Source organism: Balaenoptera borealis, assembly GCF_965194805.1.
Source record: "Balaenoptera borealis genome assembly, chromosome: 13".
NCBI lineage: Eukaryota > Metazoa > Chordata > Mammalia > Artiodactyla > Balaenopteridae > Balaenoptera > Balaenoptera borealis.
In genome coordinates, this window is record NC_138870.1 from 41,848,875 (window position 1) to 41,864,079 (window position 15,205).

At 39.5% G+C, this 15,205-nt stretch overlaps 1 long non-coding RNA gene across 1 annotated transcript in view; it reads left to right on the forward strand.

Annotated features, from left to right (window-relative positions):
* The window catches only part of LOC309610112, a 26,449-nt gene extending 12,276 nt beyond the window's left edge, over window positions 1–14,173 (forward strand). Inside the window, exon 3 of the long non-coding RNA XR_014233713.1 lies at window positions 11,117–14,173. This is a non-coding gene — a long non-coding RNA (uncharacterized lncRNA). The remainder of the gene's footprint in view (window positions 1–11,116) is intronic.
* Window positions 14,174–15,205: the final 1,032 nt, after the last annotated feature.

Here is a 15,205-nt window from a genome sequence, read left to right on the forward strand (position 1 = left end):
CATCCACTACACCAGTGTTTCCTAACTGTGCTGAAGTAACTAGGGTGCTAGTTAAAAATACTGATTCCATTTCCTGCATTGAAGTCTGATGCAGTAGGTCTAATTCAGTAAATAGTATTCTCTTAGAATTAATAATTTACTGCTTGGAACTAAAGAGTTTTAATGCTTTGGAGTAGTGTGATTCAGTTACTTCTAAATTCTGATAACCCCTGGATAAGTTGACAGAGAATTGCTCTCCAGACAGTCGTAATCCTGAAAGGCGCAACTCCCAGTGATGTCCAGCTGCAAAAGGTTTTGAGAAACATTTCTCCATCTTCCTTTAGATTTAAAAATCAATTATGCATGTGCAGAAGAGAGGAAAGGCTGCTCAGCCTAAAAGATCATTTCTCTATTCCCCTTAAACATTGATTATGCATGTGTTGAAGAGAAAGGATTAGAAAAGGCTGCGGGTTTTTTTCTTCGTCTATTTATAAGAACAGCATCCTGTTATTTAGTATACAGATTATAAGAGATGTAGAGGTTTACTCAAGGTAGCATGCCTTGAAATAAGTCCCTCCTCATGGTAAGATTGTCTCTGGATTTAGCATACTTTACTAAATAAGCCCAGTATTAATATTTTTAAATGAATTCAGTATTTTTAGGTATGTAAGAGAGACTTCACTCTCACCCTTCGTGTTACTAAGCAACATATCATACAGTTGCCAGGAGACAGACTAGCAAGCTAGGGGGTAGTTCAGTTTTCCCTCATCACTTTGCATACCACATGACTGTACCCTAGAGAGGTTTACAGCCTTAGAGAAAAGAGAGAAAAGTTAATGGCCCATAGAAAGGCTGGAAAAAGAGACCAGGATGAGGGAATAGAATAAGGAAAACAGCAAGGTATTTGAGAAGAGTGTGTGAGGTTGGCCGAGGAAGGCTATTATGCAATTTCCTTAAATGAGTCATGAAAAAACCTTAAATTGCCAGTGCTCTATTTCATATTCTGTATGCTTCTATCTTTTCTAAAAGCATATTAGACAGTAAACTTGGAGAAGAGCTTTCCGATAATATTCCTGAATATTTTCAGAAGGGTGGAAATCAATTGTAACTCTTACAGAAGACTGCCAATTACAAACACATTAAACAAGTCATACATTATTTAAAATTCCAAAGTCAGATATACAACACTATTTCCTTCCATTTCTCCCTCAAAATAGTAAAAAAAAGATAGTACTAAGAGGGAGGTTATAATATAAATGTTCTTGGACAAATTTAGAAACAAGGTGGTTATATAGGCTCCTGGGCGGTATGTATTTCTGTACAAAATTTAACAAATCTAAATAAAGAAGGGAAAGAAGAAGCTATTGTGCTCTACCTAGAGGACTCTGGTATCTGAAATAAGAAACCAGGCTCTAGGTTTCATTGTGTGCATGTGAAAGGTTGAGTCTTTGTGTCTCTGTGGTATTTACTGTTGCTGGCAACCAGGAAGCTCCCTAGCGATTGTTGCTAGGTCCTCAGTGCCTCTGTTTGCCTGAAACCTTAATCAATGCCAGAAAGACAAGAGATAGAAATCGTTGCGCAAAATCCAGAGCCTGTTGTCCCCAGTGGTCCTGCTGCAAACAGTCCATCTTGTGTTCAGTGAAAATCAGTGTAAAATGGAGACTTCACGCAAAGAGTTCATCCTCAGCTTCCTCTTCATGAATGCCAGTGCTCTCAGTGCAGAGCACTAAGAGGACCCTGGGGGGATGGTTTAATAAAATAAGGTTTATATTCTGGTGTCACCAGCTTTGACTAAATACACAGCAAAGAGTCTGAGATAGGGAACACAGACAAGAAAGATTTTGTTAGATTTAGATGACTTCCTATTCTGAGGTAGGGTGGTCCCCTTAATGTTTGCTGACAGCATGACACCGTAGTGACCACAGAAGCCGTGGTGCAAATGATGGCACCATTTCAAATAGGAATCCAGAAGATTCTGTTAAAGATCCATGTCAGCTATATTCAGTATCTTGTAAATATATATATATATCTGAATCACTTCGCTGTACAACTGAAACATTGTAAATCAACTATACTTCAATTAAAAAAAAAGATCCATGTCAGCATCATCCCCAGAATAACGGACATTGTTTCTTGAAATTAAACATCAGCTCTTAGATGAACCTAACAATCAATACAGCCCACTTACTTAAGCCATCCTGTACAGATGCAGGGTTTAAATTTTGTTTCCTGTGTAACACCTGCCCAGTCATAGACAGTTTTAGCTCTGAATTTACCTGGAAACAATTATAAATCTGGGGTGAGATTTATTATAATGCTAAGACATGATATCTACTTAAAATCAGGTATCTAGCCTCCAAAAGTAGGACTGAGAGTTATTTATTATTGTCATTATTACTAATTTTTGAGCACCTAATCAAGGCTAAGGACTTTGTATGTATTATCTAACTTAATCCTTAAAATAATTCTAGGAGGTAGGTACAGTTATATTCACTTTTTTCCTCAGTTGAGGAAACTGAGGTTCAGATAAGTTAAATAATATGCCCAAGGTCTCTCACAGCTAATAAGTGGCAAAATGATAGTTTAAACCTGGACCTATCCTGCTCCAGCTTTTGACTCTGAACTACTATTCTATGTATTCCATTTATTAGAGAATGCTTTTCATGTGGGAATAAATTGTGTAGTACATCACTGTGTCAAGGTGAAGAGTATAGGCTCTGGTGTTCCTCTGTTCCCTTGTAGGGTAGTTGAAACTCAGAATGTCTGCTCTCTGTGTGGTTGGCTTTGCCATAATGGCCCTACCAGGACAGTCCTCCAGAACCCTGCAATTCCCCATCCTTGCATTTCCCCAAATCTAGGTTATTCCATATGTAATAACACCTAGTGGAGTCTTTAGATGGATGGTTCAGATTGGGCTCTGCAGTCCCAGTCCAGTCAACCTGGCAGTTCTTTTTCAGTGTGAGGAAGGCTTGCCTCTAGAGCCTTCCTGTACTCACCTGATCTCTTCTTCTCATTTCCTTATCTAATAAGAACAGGAGATCATTTTTAGGGGCTGTTTGGTCTGAATTCTAATTTAGAAAAGAAAGCCTTTTAAAAGAACAATCTGGAGAGCTGTAACATTTTACATTATCCAGAGTGGTTTAGTGCCTTGGAGCCACATTGTCTCAAAATCTTCATTCCAGGGACCTCCCTGGCAGTCTAGTGGTTAAGACTCTGTGCTCCCAATGCAGGGGGCATGGGTTCAATCCCTGGTTGGGGAACTAAGATCCCACATGCCACATGGTGTGGCCAAAAATTTTTTAAAGAAAAAGAAAATATTTTTAAAAATCTTCATTCCAGAATAAATGTTTCTCTTTGCATAACCAACTCCATTGAATTGATATTTCAAAGCAAAGAAATATTTGATGATTAAAAAATATTTTATTTAAAAAAGCTTTCATTCTTCCACACGCACTGGGCAAAAAGCTTGAAATAGTTACATGCAGGTGGTGTGCGGTGGTCTGCTTGTAAGGGCTCGTGAGAATTGATTGTATGTACCTCTTCCCAGTTCTGTATTTAGTGATCAGAATCACACTGGTAGCTTGAAATTGGTCATGAGGGAAGAATTTACACCATGGAAACTGGCCAGTGCTACAAATCAGGGCTTTTTTCCCTCTCTGAGAGCTAGTTGTTAAACATTTACTAGAAAACCACTAAGAGAGGAGTTCTCAAAAAGCAATGCATCAACTGTTTAACTTCAGTGAAACATAGTCAATCCTTGTGTTACTGGCATAATGTTGCTGAACTTCTCCTGTATTGTATAAATGAAGTCCTCAGCTCAGTGATGTGTACTAGTACAAGTATTAAATGAGGACATACAGCTTATACCTTTCAAGCATAAGACTTGGTAGAAATTATGTTCGATATTTGACACAGAACAGGCTATGGTACAATCCACATCTTGTCAGAATGTTGGGTGTATCTGGGAATGTCTAAGAGTGAAAGTAAAAGCAGGTTGCAGGGACAGCATAATTTCTCATAACAACATCTGTAGGTAGCTTTTGGATTCTGAGATGATAGCCCAAAGAGTCTTTATTGAAATCTATAGATGATAGGCCTAGTCTATAGACGATGGGCCTATGTGTGAGAAGCCTATGACCCAACTTAGAATGGTAACTGTCAGAAAAATGGAATTTTCTATTGCTAAATGATGTGAGAATATTTATTTCTTAATTTATTACTATGTGCCAAATATGCACATTTTACAGATGACAAAATTGAGGCACAAAATGTTTATAAGTAAGTTGCTGAAAGACACCAAGTATATATTAGAGCGAGAGTTCAAACCCAAGAAATCTGAGTTCTAATCCTTTATAGGCCTTCTGGTATATATATATATTTTTTTAAAAATATTTATTTATTTATTTATTTATTTATGGCTGTGTTGGGTCTTCGTTTCTGAGCGAGGGCTTTCTCTAGTTGCGGCAAGTGGGGGCCACTCTTCATCGCGGTGTGCGGGCCTCTCATTATCGCGGCCTCTCTTGCTGCGGAGCACAGGCTTCAGACGCGCAGGCTCAGTAATTGTGGCTCACGGGCCTAGATGTTCCGCGGCATGTGGGATCCTCCCAGACCAGGGCTTGAACCCGTGTCCCCTTCATCGGCAGGCAGATTCTGAACCACTGCGCCACCAGGGAAGCCCTCTGATATATTTTTTATGTTAAATGTAGATCAAGATTAACATTTAGGTTTAACATAATATATAGAATACCACTAGTTCAGTGTTTTCAACCTTTGACCATCGACCCATTGTAAAAAATACATTTTGCATTCATATTATATATCTGAAACAGAATAATACTCTTACTATGCATAATATCATCTGGTATTTTCTACCTAAAATTCTATTCTATTTCACCTTTTAAATGCTGGCCACAATTCACTAAATTGATTTCTCGGCCTACTAATGAGTAGTAAACCTACTGTTTGAAATTCACTGTACCAGATTTTTGTATATGTGGCTCCATGCCATGGCTCAGTTTACTACTGGTATCTTATTTTAAAACAGAATTTACAGTACTCTTATTTCCTTTCCAGTTACCCTATGTTCTAGTAGCAAAGTCCCTTGAAGATGGACATGATTTTAAAAGATCTAAGAGGTAATGAAACCTAAATGAGGCTGATGGCAGTGAAAATGGAGAGGAAGAATCCAACGTGAGAGATTTAGAAGCAGATTTTTCAGGATTTGGTAACTGATAGGACTTGAGTGTCTAGTGTCCCTCCCCAGATGGTACAACTCATAATGTCCTAAGTGTCGAGGCGGGGCAGGGAGGTGAGATATAGGGTATGGAGTCATGGGGCAATAGCCAGACGCAGTGACCCATCAAGTTTCCAGGCAAGTAGAGCTTAGGTTACCACATTCTAAAGCTGAATTGCTAAATCCAAATGGGTGAAACAAGAGGGGAGGCAAGACCTGAAACAAACAAGATGGAAACCCAGAAGAACCCCTGCCTGCAGAAATTCTAATGATCTGAGAAGACAACAGAAAAGTGAATCTTGAGGAAAAAGCAAGCAGATGATTCCTATCTATGGGTCTGAGTGTTCCCTGAGAGTTTAAGTAAAGGAGAAGGTGGTAGGCTCAAGATGTGCTGGACACTGTCTGGGACTCAAAGATTAATACATGGTTTCACTCCTTTAGGAGCTCAAAGTCTAGTGCAGCATCTTATAAAGGAGCATCATTAAGGAAAAACTTTTACTTTTTTACCATCCCACAACACTAGGAATAATGAATTTGTGTAGTGCCTTATAGTTTACAGAGAGCTTTCACAAGTTATCTTATTTAATCCATTCAACAACCTTGTGAGATAGATATTCTTATTATCTTCATTTTATACACACAAGAAGACAGAAACTTAGGTCTTGAGCTTAAGTATATCTAAATTTAGGTTTCATTCTCTTTCTACTAATTCAGAGCTGCTTATCAACAATAAACTGTAACCATTAAATGAAATCTACCTGATAAACTTTCCTACCATATAATATGTGTTGGGAAAAGAGCGTAGTTGCTAGAAGATTCTATGATTAAAAACAAATGTCTGATACCATATCACACACATTAGGATGGCTATAATAAAAAACACAGATAATAACAAGTGCTATTGAGGATGTGGAGAAACTGGAACCTCATACATTGCTGGTGGGATTGTAAAATGGTGCAGCCACTTTGGAAAACAGTTTTGCAGTTCCTCAAAATGTTAAACACAGAGTTACCATATAACCCAGCAGTTCCACTCCTAGCTATATACCCAAGAGAAAAGAAAACAAATGGCCACGCAAAAGCTAGTTCACAAATGTTCATAGCAGCATTATTTGTAATAGCCAAAAAGTGGAAACAACCCAAATGTTAATCAACTGATGAATGAATAAATAAATTGCAGTATATCCTTACTATGGAGTATTATTCAACAATAAAAAGGAATGAAGTACTTATACATGCTACAACATAGATGAACTTTGAAAACATTATGCTAAGTGAAAGAAACCAGACATAAAGAGCCACATATTGTGTGATTTCATTTGTATAAAATGTCCAGAATGGACAAATCCATCCATACATAAAGCAGATTGATGGTTGCCTGGGACTGGTAGGGAGAGGGGGTATGGGAAGTGGTTAGGGGAAATGGAGAGTGACTTCTAATGAATACAGAATTTCTTTGCAGGGTGATGAAAATAATCTAAAATTGATGTGACAGTGGTTGCACAACTCTGTGAATATACGTAAAACCATTAAATTGTGCACTTTAAATGGGTGAATTTTATGGGTTAGATATAATTGAATGGGTTGATTATATCTAAATAAAGCTTTTTTAAAAAAGAAAGATGGGGCTTCCCTGGTGGCGCAGTGGTTAAGAATCTGCCTGCCAATGCAGGGGACACGGGTTCGAGCCCTGGTCTGGGAAGATCCCACATGCTGCGGAGCAACTAGGCCCGTGAGCCACAACTACTGAGCCTGCGCGTCTGGAGCCTGTGCTCTGCAACGGGAGAGGCCGCGACAGTGAGAGGCCCACGCACCGCGATGAAGAGTGGCCCCCGTTCGCCGCAACTGGAGAAAGCCCTCGCACAGAAACGAAGACCCAACACAGCCAAAAATAAATATAAATAAATTAATTAAAAAACAAAAACAAAAAAATAAAAAGAAAGATGATAGCCATGAAAAAAATTATTTCCTGGTTCTCACTGAATAGGTCTAGAAATAATTACATGCTAGTAGCAAACAGCTCCCTTAGCACCAAGATTGTAAGTTGGAAAAACCATTTCAGAACATTTAGGAGGTCAGAGAATCCTAGAATAGAATGTGATAAAAGGATCTAGCTGTATGACAAATGGATGAGCCAACCTCTTTGAAAAGCATGGGGAGAAAAGGTGCTGATCTAAGTAACTTTGGAAATGAGTGTAGTCTGTATGACCAAAAGTGAAAGGAGTCGTACATAAGTACTGTACTCTAGTCAATAAAGTTGTTTCCCACAAGGGTACAGGTTAACAATTCCGAAACCAGTATACATCCATACTGGAACTGAACAATCAGGTAAATGGATGGAGAATGGTGAGAGCCAGATTTCTTCCTTAGTGCTGGAGTTGGAGGTTACAGACAGCAAGAGGAGAAAGCTAAAATGATCCATGTGATAATGGATTAGAGTTCGAGACATCAGTGTGAACCCATTTTTAGCTTGATATAGATACAATGGTTACATATAGAAATATTAATAAATATGTGTGTATATATACAGATTAGTATACATACATATATTTCCTTTCTCTGTCAGCTGAGAGTGCCTAGAAGCAATGACACACCCCAATATGAACAAGCACACCTATCTTGTATTTCTAATAACATTCTCTGGTAAAAGGAACCAGAGCTCCTTGGAGAAATGGCTGATTCTAAGACTAGGGCAAGAGGGCTTCCCTGATGGTGCAGTGGTTAAGAATCCGCCTGCCAATGCAGGGGACACGGGTTCGAGCCCTGGTCCGGGAAGATCCCACATGCCGCAGAGCAACTAAGCCCGTGCGCCACAACTACTGAAGCCCACGTGCCTAGAGCCCATGCTCCGCCGCAACAAGAGAAGCCTCTGCAATGAGAAGCCTGCGCACCGCAAGGAAGAGTAGCCCCCGCTCACCGCAACCAGAGGAAGCCCACGCGCAGCAACAAAGATCCAACACAGCCAAAAAAAAAAAAAAAAAAAAGACTAGGGCAAGAAATATACAAGATGATCCTGGAGCATCTTGTAGTGCCAGAAAGTAATAAAGTGCTCAAGAAACCCCACAATGATGGGGTTATGTCAAAGGGACATAGGAGTGGACTGAAAGAGCCCAATGGCCAAAGCTGGAGCAATCTGAGCACAAATAAATAAAGTAATATTGGATTAAAACCCAGGATAGGGCTTCCCTGGTGGCGCAGTTGTTGAGAATCTGCCTGCCAATGCAGGGGACGCGGGTTCGAGCCCTGGTCTGGGAGGATCCCACATGCCGCGGAGCAACTGGGCCCGTGAGCCACAACTACTGAGCCTGCGCGTCTGGGGCCTGTGCTCCGCAACAAGAGAGGCCGCGACAGTGAGAGGCCCGTGCGCCGTGATGAAGAGTGGCCCCCGCTCGTCGCAACTAGAGAAAGCCCTTGCACAGAAACGAAGACCCAACACAGCCAAAAATAAATAAATTAATTAATTAAAAAAAAAAAAACCACCCAGGATATAAAATCAATATCTGATAATTGAATGAATAAATAAATGGAGGAGAATAGACAAAGTTCCTATGCAGAAGAATTCCAAAGAATTTATGTAGATACTTCCCCCTTAAGGAGATGGAACATACCTTACCACTCCTTAAGTGTGGGTTGTGCATAATAACTTCCTTCCAAAGAGTACAGTATGAAGAGGGAGGAGAGGAGTACCTTTACAGTGGAAAAACCTGACAAACATTACCTCAGCCTAGTGATCAACGTTAACATCATCGGTGATAAGTCATGCTGACAGCATGAACTTCTGTTACGATGTGATGAGAACTGCATTTTACCGCTGTGGTCTTCCTCCTCAAGCCCCACAGTCCCAGGGTAATCATGAGAAAAACATCAGACAAATCCCAATTGTTGGACAGTCTATAAATATCTGACCATAACTCCTCAAAACTGTCAAGGTCATCACAAAGAAAGTCTGAGAAACTGTCATAGCCAAGAAAAGTCTGAGGAGACATGTTGACTAAATGTAATGTGGTATCATGGATGGGATCCTGGAACAGAAAAAGACATTACATAAAAGCTAAGGAAATCTGAGTAAAGTATGGACTTCAGTTAATAATAATGCAGCAATATTGGTTCATTAATTGTAACAAATATACCATACTAATGTAAGATGCTAATAATAGGGGAAACTGTATGGTGTATCTGAGATTTTTCTCTGTACTATCGCTACAATTTTTTCTGTAATCTAAAACTATTCCATAACAAAAAGTTTATTTGAAAAAAAAACAATTTCCTAATAAAGGAAGCAGAGCTTTTTGGAGAAATGGCTAATTCCTTGTCTGGGGAATAAAATGTACAGTATGAGCCTGAGATATCTTGTTATTCCAGAAAGCAAGTAAGTTCTCAAAAAATTAGTTGGATTGTGTCAAAAGGACACAAGAGCTAACACGAAGAGACTCTTCTTGGTAAAAAATGGGACACCATAGCATTCAAAAGAACAATTACTGCAATTGATGGAAACACACTGATCATATTTTTAAAATCATGATTTCATGAAGAGATTTTACAGAGAGAAAGTGAAAAACATTCATCGCTATATTCTGAGAATTGGCAATATAAAGGGAAAGAATTAAGCTTTATCCTATCTTTTCCATATAAACTATGTTTCAGGCAACCAAATAGCACTTCTTTACAAAATAATTTTAGCTGATAAATGTAGGGGAAAGTCCAGGATTAGAAAATCACTCTTGCAACTCAATGTCAAATCATTGATTCAGGCAAAGATCACCAAAGGATGATACAATTACAAGAAAGATTGATGGAGAATTTTACAATGGAGGGCTCAGATAGTCACAACCTGAACCTACTGATGAGTCTTAGTATCACTAACAGTTGAATAACCAGAAATTGTGTGCTTTCTGATGTGGTGCGGTATGAAGCACACAGCACTACCTATGATCTTTGAACCTGGATCTAAGCAAGCATTAGCGCTAGCTTATGATTTACAGGAAACATGGAGGATAGAGGGACAAGTTAAAAGAACCATTAAGAAGCAAATAAACAAGAATGGCCCACATTCTTTTAATTATTCAACAAGAAAATGGCATGGAGATAAAGGGGAAAAGGAATGGCTTTAGATGAAAAGAAATGAGACATAACCAAAATAATGTGTTCCCCTTATTTAGATTCTAGTTGAAACATGCTGATTATAAAAATGAATTTTTTTAGATAATTAAGGAAATCTAAAAATGGACCAAGGAATTGTTATTAATTTATTAGGTATGAAAATGGCATTGAGGTTATGTAAGAAAATGTTCATATTTGTTAGAGATGGATGTTGACGTATTCAGGGGTGAAATGACATGAAGTCAACTTTAAAGTAATAAATCAAAAATGAGAAAGGGATAGATGAAGCAAGTGTTGCAAAATCTTGATAATTGAAGTATCTAGATGATGGGTATATAGCAGTTAATTATACTATTCTCTCTACTTTGGAATTGTTTGAAAATAATCATTAACATTTTTGAAAAGCAAGTTGCAGAAGACCTACACCATATTCCATTTTTGTAGCCAGTGTGGTGGGCTCTATGATACACTGACCAGATCTCCCTTTACTGAGGGCTTGTTGCCCCAGCTGCTGGGCGTGCTGTTGGCAGATGCTCTCAGCTGTCAGCCCCTTCAGAGACTGCCTCAGCTATAGAGAACTGCCTCGCCCAAAGTCATGCCACTTCCTGAGGTGGCTAGGTCCAATGACTGACTGATGTGGCAGTATAAAGCCCTGACCATCTCAGAGCAACTTAGTACAACTTGGAAGGGCCATTCTTGCTCCAGAGAGCTCTGTGGGGTCGGCTAAGGCAGCTGTGGGACCTGCATGACAACTTGACATCCCTCTGTCTAATCCTGCCTGCTTTCTTTCCCCCACTTCCCCAGATGTTGATCCCAAGGACAAGCTTCAATAAACACTGTGCATGCACTATTTATAATAGTCAAGACATGGAAGCAACCTCAATGTCCGTCGACAGATGAATGGATAAAAAAGATGTGGTATATGTATATACAATGGAATACTACTCAGCCATAAAAAAAGAATGAAATAATGCCATTTGCAGCAACATGGATGGACCTAGAGATTATCATACTAAGTAAGACAGAGAAAGACAAATACGATATGATATCATTTATATGTGGAATCTAAAATATGACCCAAATGAACTTATCCACGAAACAGAAACAGACTCACAGACATAGAAAACAGACTTGTGGTTGTCAAGGGGGAGGAAGAGTGGAGGAGGAATGGATTGGGAGTTTGGGATTAGCAGATGCAAACTATTATATATAGAATGGATAAACAAGGTCCTACTGTATATCGTACAGGGAACTATATTCAATATCCTGTAATAAAGCATAATGGAAAAGAATATGAAAAAGAATGTGTGTGTGTGTGTGTGTATAACTGAATCACTTTGCTGTACAGCAGAAACTAACACAACATTGTAAATCAACTATACTTCAATAAAATAAATTTAAAATTAAAAAACAGAAAAAACACTGTGCATGCTAAATTCCATCTCAGAGTCTGTTTCCCTGGGAATCCTACTTGTGACAGTCTAATGGGTTGAACTGTATCCCCCCCTAAAATTCATATGTTGAAGTTCTAACCTCCAATACCTCAGAAGGTGATCTTATTTAGAGATAGAGTCTCTAAGGAGGTAATCGAGTTAAGGTGAGGTCATTAGGGTGGGCCCTAATCCCCTGGTATTTTTATAAAAAGGGAAACTTGTACATATCTGAATTGTGGGAACATGTGCAAAGTTCTCTTGCAGAGTTTGGCATTACAAGTGAGGGAAGTATGGAGGACTTCCCTGGCAGTCCAGTGATTAAGACTCTGTGCTTTCACTGCTGAGGGCGCAGGTTCAATCCCTGGTCCGGGAACTGGGGAACTAAAATCCCGCATGTCACACAGCGCGGGGGAAAGAAAAAGAAAAAAAAAAAAAAGATAATAACAAGAGAAGGAAGTATGCACAAGCACAGAAATCTATGTCCCTTCATAAGGACCAAAGTACAGATAGGAGACTTTCTTTGGTAACATTCACTTCTGGTCCTTCTGGGTTTCTTTCATGGCCAGTGGAATGTGACAGAGGGGGAAAAAATCCCTGCTTCCATTTTTAATGCTTCAGGAAACATGTTGCTCGTATGAACTCAGTGATGAATCACCTGAAATGACTCATTTATGTAGTATTGAGAAGAGATTCTGATTTCTTTAATTCCAATGTTGACTGCAGTAGGAAACAATGTGCTTGACCTCATTCTACATCTTGCCGGAAAATAAGATTAATGTTTACCTCAGAACAGTAATATGAGGCTTAATGTTTCAGAGGAGGTTTGTGACGAGTAGTGTTTAAGATATCCAACCTGTTTGGGCAGCAACTGAGATTGCCTGTTTTCTTGTTTAGCTAAACAGGAACCCTATTTTGTTCTTCCTTTAGTACCAGCCTGGGTGCCTGGTACTCCCCCAGGGGCCAACAGTCCGGGACCTCTCACCTTTTGAGGATGATAATTAGGGTTCCTGAAGCCATAGCCAGGTAGGTCACTGCCTCTGCTCCTTGTGTGGTTGCCTTACCGGAGGGTATACCTTCCCTGCTGCTCAGGTCAAGAGCCCTTCTTCCACAACTAACACTTTCCATACCCAGGAGGGTCGCTTAAGGCTGAGCAGCTTCAAAAAGGCAATTAACATAAAGTGGGAAAGCAGTCCGGTCTCAGAAACTTGGCAACCAGAGGGACTGCAACTCAAATTACACATCTAAATGTTGGGAGTAGGGAACAATGAAAAGGAACAATTGCTTAATGGACATTTAAAACCTATTTTCCTAAAGCAACAATCATGTCTCTTTTTTTTTTTAACCCAAGATAAAGGACACTGTTGAAGCTCTTCTCAGAAAACAGGTGGTATTGAGGAGATTTATTTATGACTTACTGGAAGCACAAACAGAAGCTTTTATTGTTGATAGCTAGGCTGGGTGGATGCCAGGAGACACATCCCAGAGGAGCTGTGCTGCCAAGCGCTGACACAGAGAGAGCTGACCTAGTCCTTTTTTATGCTGGCTGCCTACCCAGAAATTATATTAGAGAACGGTATTGAAAGACCCAGTCATTTAAAACAATTATGGAGACTTTAGAGCAATCCTAATTCTAAGGAACCATTTGAAGGGAAATAGAGAAGCAATATAATCATTTGCTTTATGTGGAACTACTGTTCAGCTTGTGTAGCGAAACTGCCTTGAGACAGCTCTACATGGCCAGGCATTCAGTATCATCATCCTTCCTGCTCCTTTGAAACTACAAATTTAAATTCAAGCTTTCAACAAATGCCTCCTAGACACATCCAGGGGAAAACATTGTTGTAACCAATAATTTTAGGTTTGGGAGTATTTTTCAGATTCTGAAGTGAAAGTCAGAGGGAGAAAGGGACAGTGTGTGCATGCTGGGAGGTTTTGGGGAGAAGGGAGAGGGAGGAGGAGGGGAGAGAGAAAGATCAACTTTTTAGGTAAATAGTAATCTACATTGCAGGATAATGCATAGATTTTCTCAGACTCAACAGAATCATAAAATGTCAGGGCTGGAAAGAGTTTTAGCGATGATTTTCCTGTCCCTCACTGGTCATCTTACTGATGAGGAAAAGTGGAGTGACCTGTCCAAAGAGGCAGAGCCAAGTGGTGGCAGAACTGGGCTGGAAGCCAGGTGTGCTCACTCTTCTCACGGCATCCTGACCTCCCATCACATCTGCATTTGATTCCCACCTTGCCTGACAGCTCTGGCCCCTCATCCATCAGAGGTTTTGGACAAAGGGAACAGTCAGCAGATGGGATTGTGATTCAGTGCAATTGCCTTCTAGCCTTGTCTTGTATCATCACATCCTAAAATAAATAAATCAATTCTGATTTTCAACCAACTCTTATTTTTTTAATCTTTCGTTTGGAAAATATGACACTTAAGTGTAAAGGAAGAGGAATAGCCCCAAAGAATTCTTTTACAAAACAATTCACATTCTATGATCTTTTTTTAATGGTATGGATCACACACACATCCCACAACTGTCTAGATAGTATCATCTGCTGCAGTCTCATATCCCCTCCCCCTCCAACAATAATTTTTTTCTCTGTAGCAACCTGAGTCCCAAGGATTTTACCAGGATGCAGTCCAGGGACCACATGGGACTTAAGGTGTTGGCTCTTCCAGATAAGCTGATTGAAGCCATTTAGCTTGTAGAGTATTGGGGGGAGGGGCATGCATGGTAATTGGTATAATATAAAATATAATAATAGTGTGTGTCTAGAGCTCAGCCTTGGGTCTTTAATTACCTTCTTCTCACCTTTATTATTGTCTTGTACTCTACTAGACATACTGTCCCCTCAACTACCAACAGGCCAATACAGTAATTTATGTTTATTTCTTTGAGGTACACACAATCAAAAACAAAAAAACTATGCAAATATGGACTCTTTAGTATGAATTCTTAGCAGATGGCTGGTACTTGGCACCCAGAATACTCCAAGCATCTGAGTTTTATCTTGTCATCTAATGCTCATTCCCTATTTCCTTATGAAGTGAGGGAGATAATCCTCTTGCTTTCCTCACCTGGTCTCCAAGACCAGGTGAGAGCATATATGGGGGCAATGGTGAGATGCTCCTCAAAAATGGGGAAGTAAAATTGTCCAGATAAATGTTTAAAAATAATTAGTGTCTATACAAATACACCCTTTTTGTCTTAATACAAGAGTTTCTGATTCTTTTAGGCATCTAAAAGAAATTTATATGTAACCTAATAAATCAGCAACAATTAATTTTTAGGCATCTACTCAGTGTTCAGTGATATGCTGAGCAATGTGGAGGGTAATAGTAATAGCTAATGTTTATTGAGTTCTTACAACGTGCCAGGTATCTGCTGAGCATTGTACATGAGCCGCCTCATTTCGCCTTATAGCCACTCCTATGAGATAGGTACTTTTACTATGTCTGTCT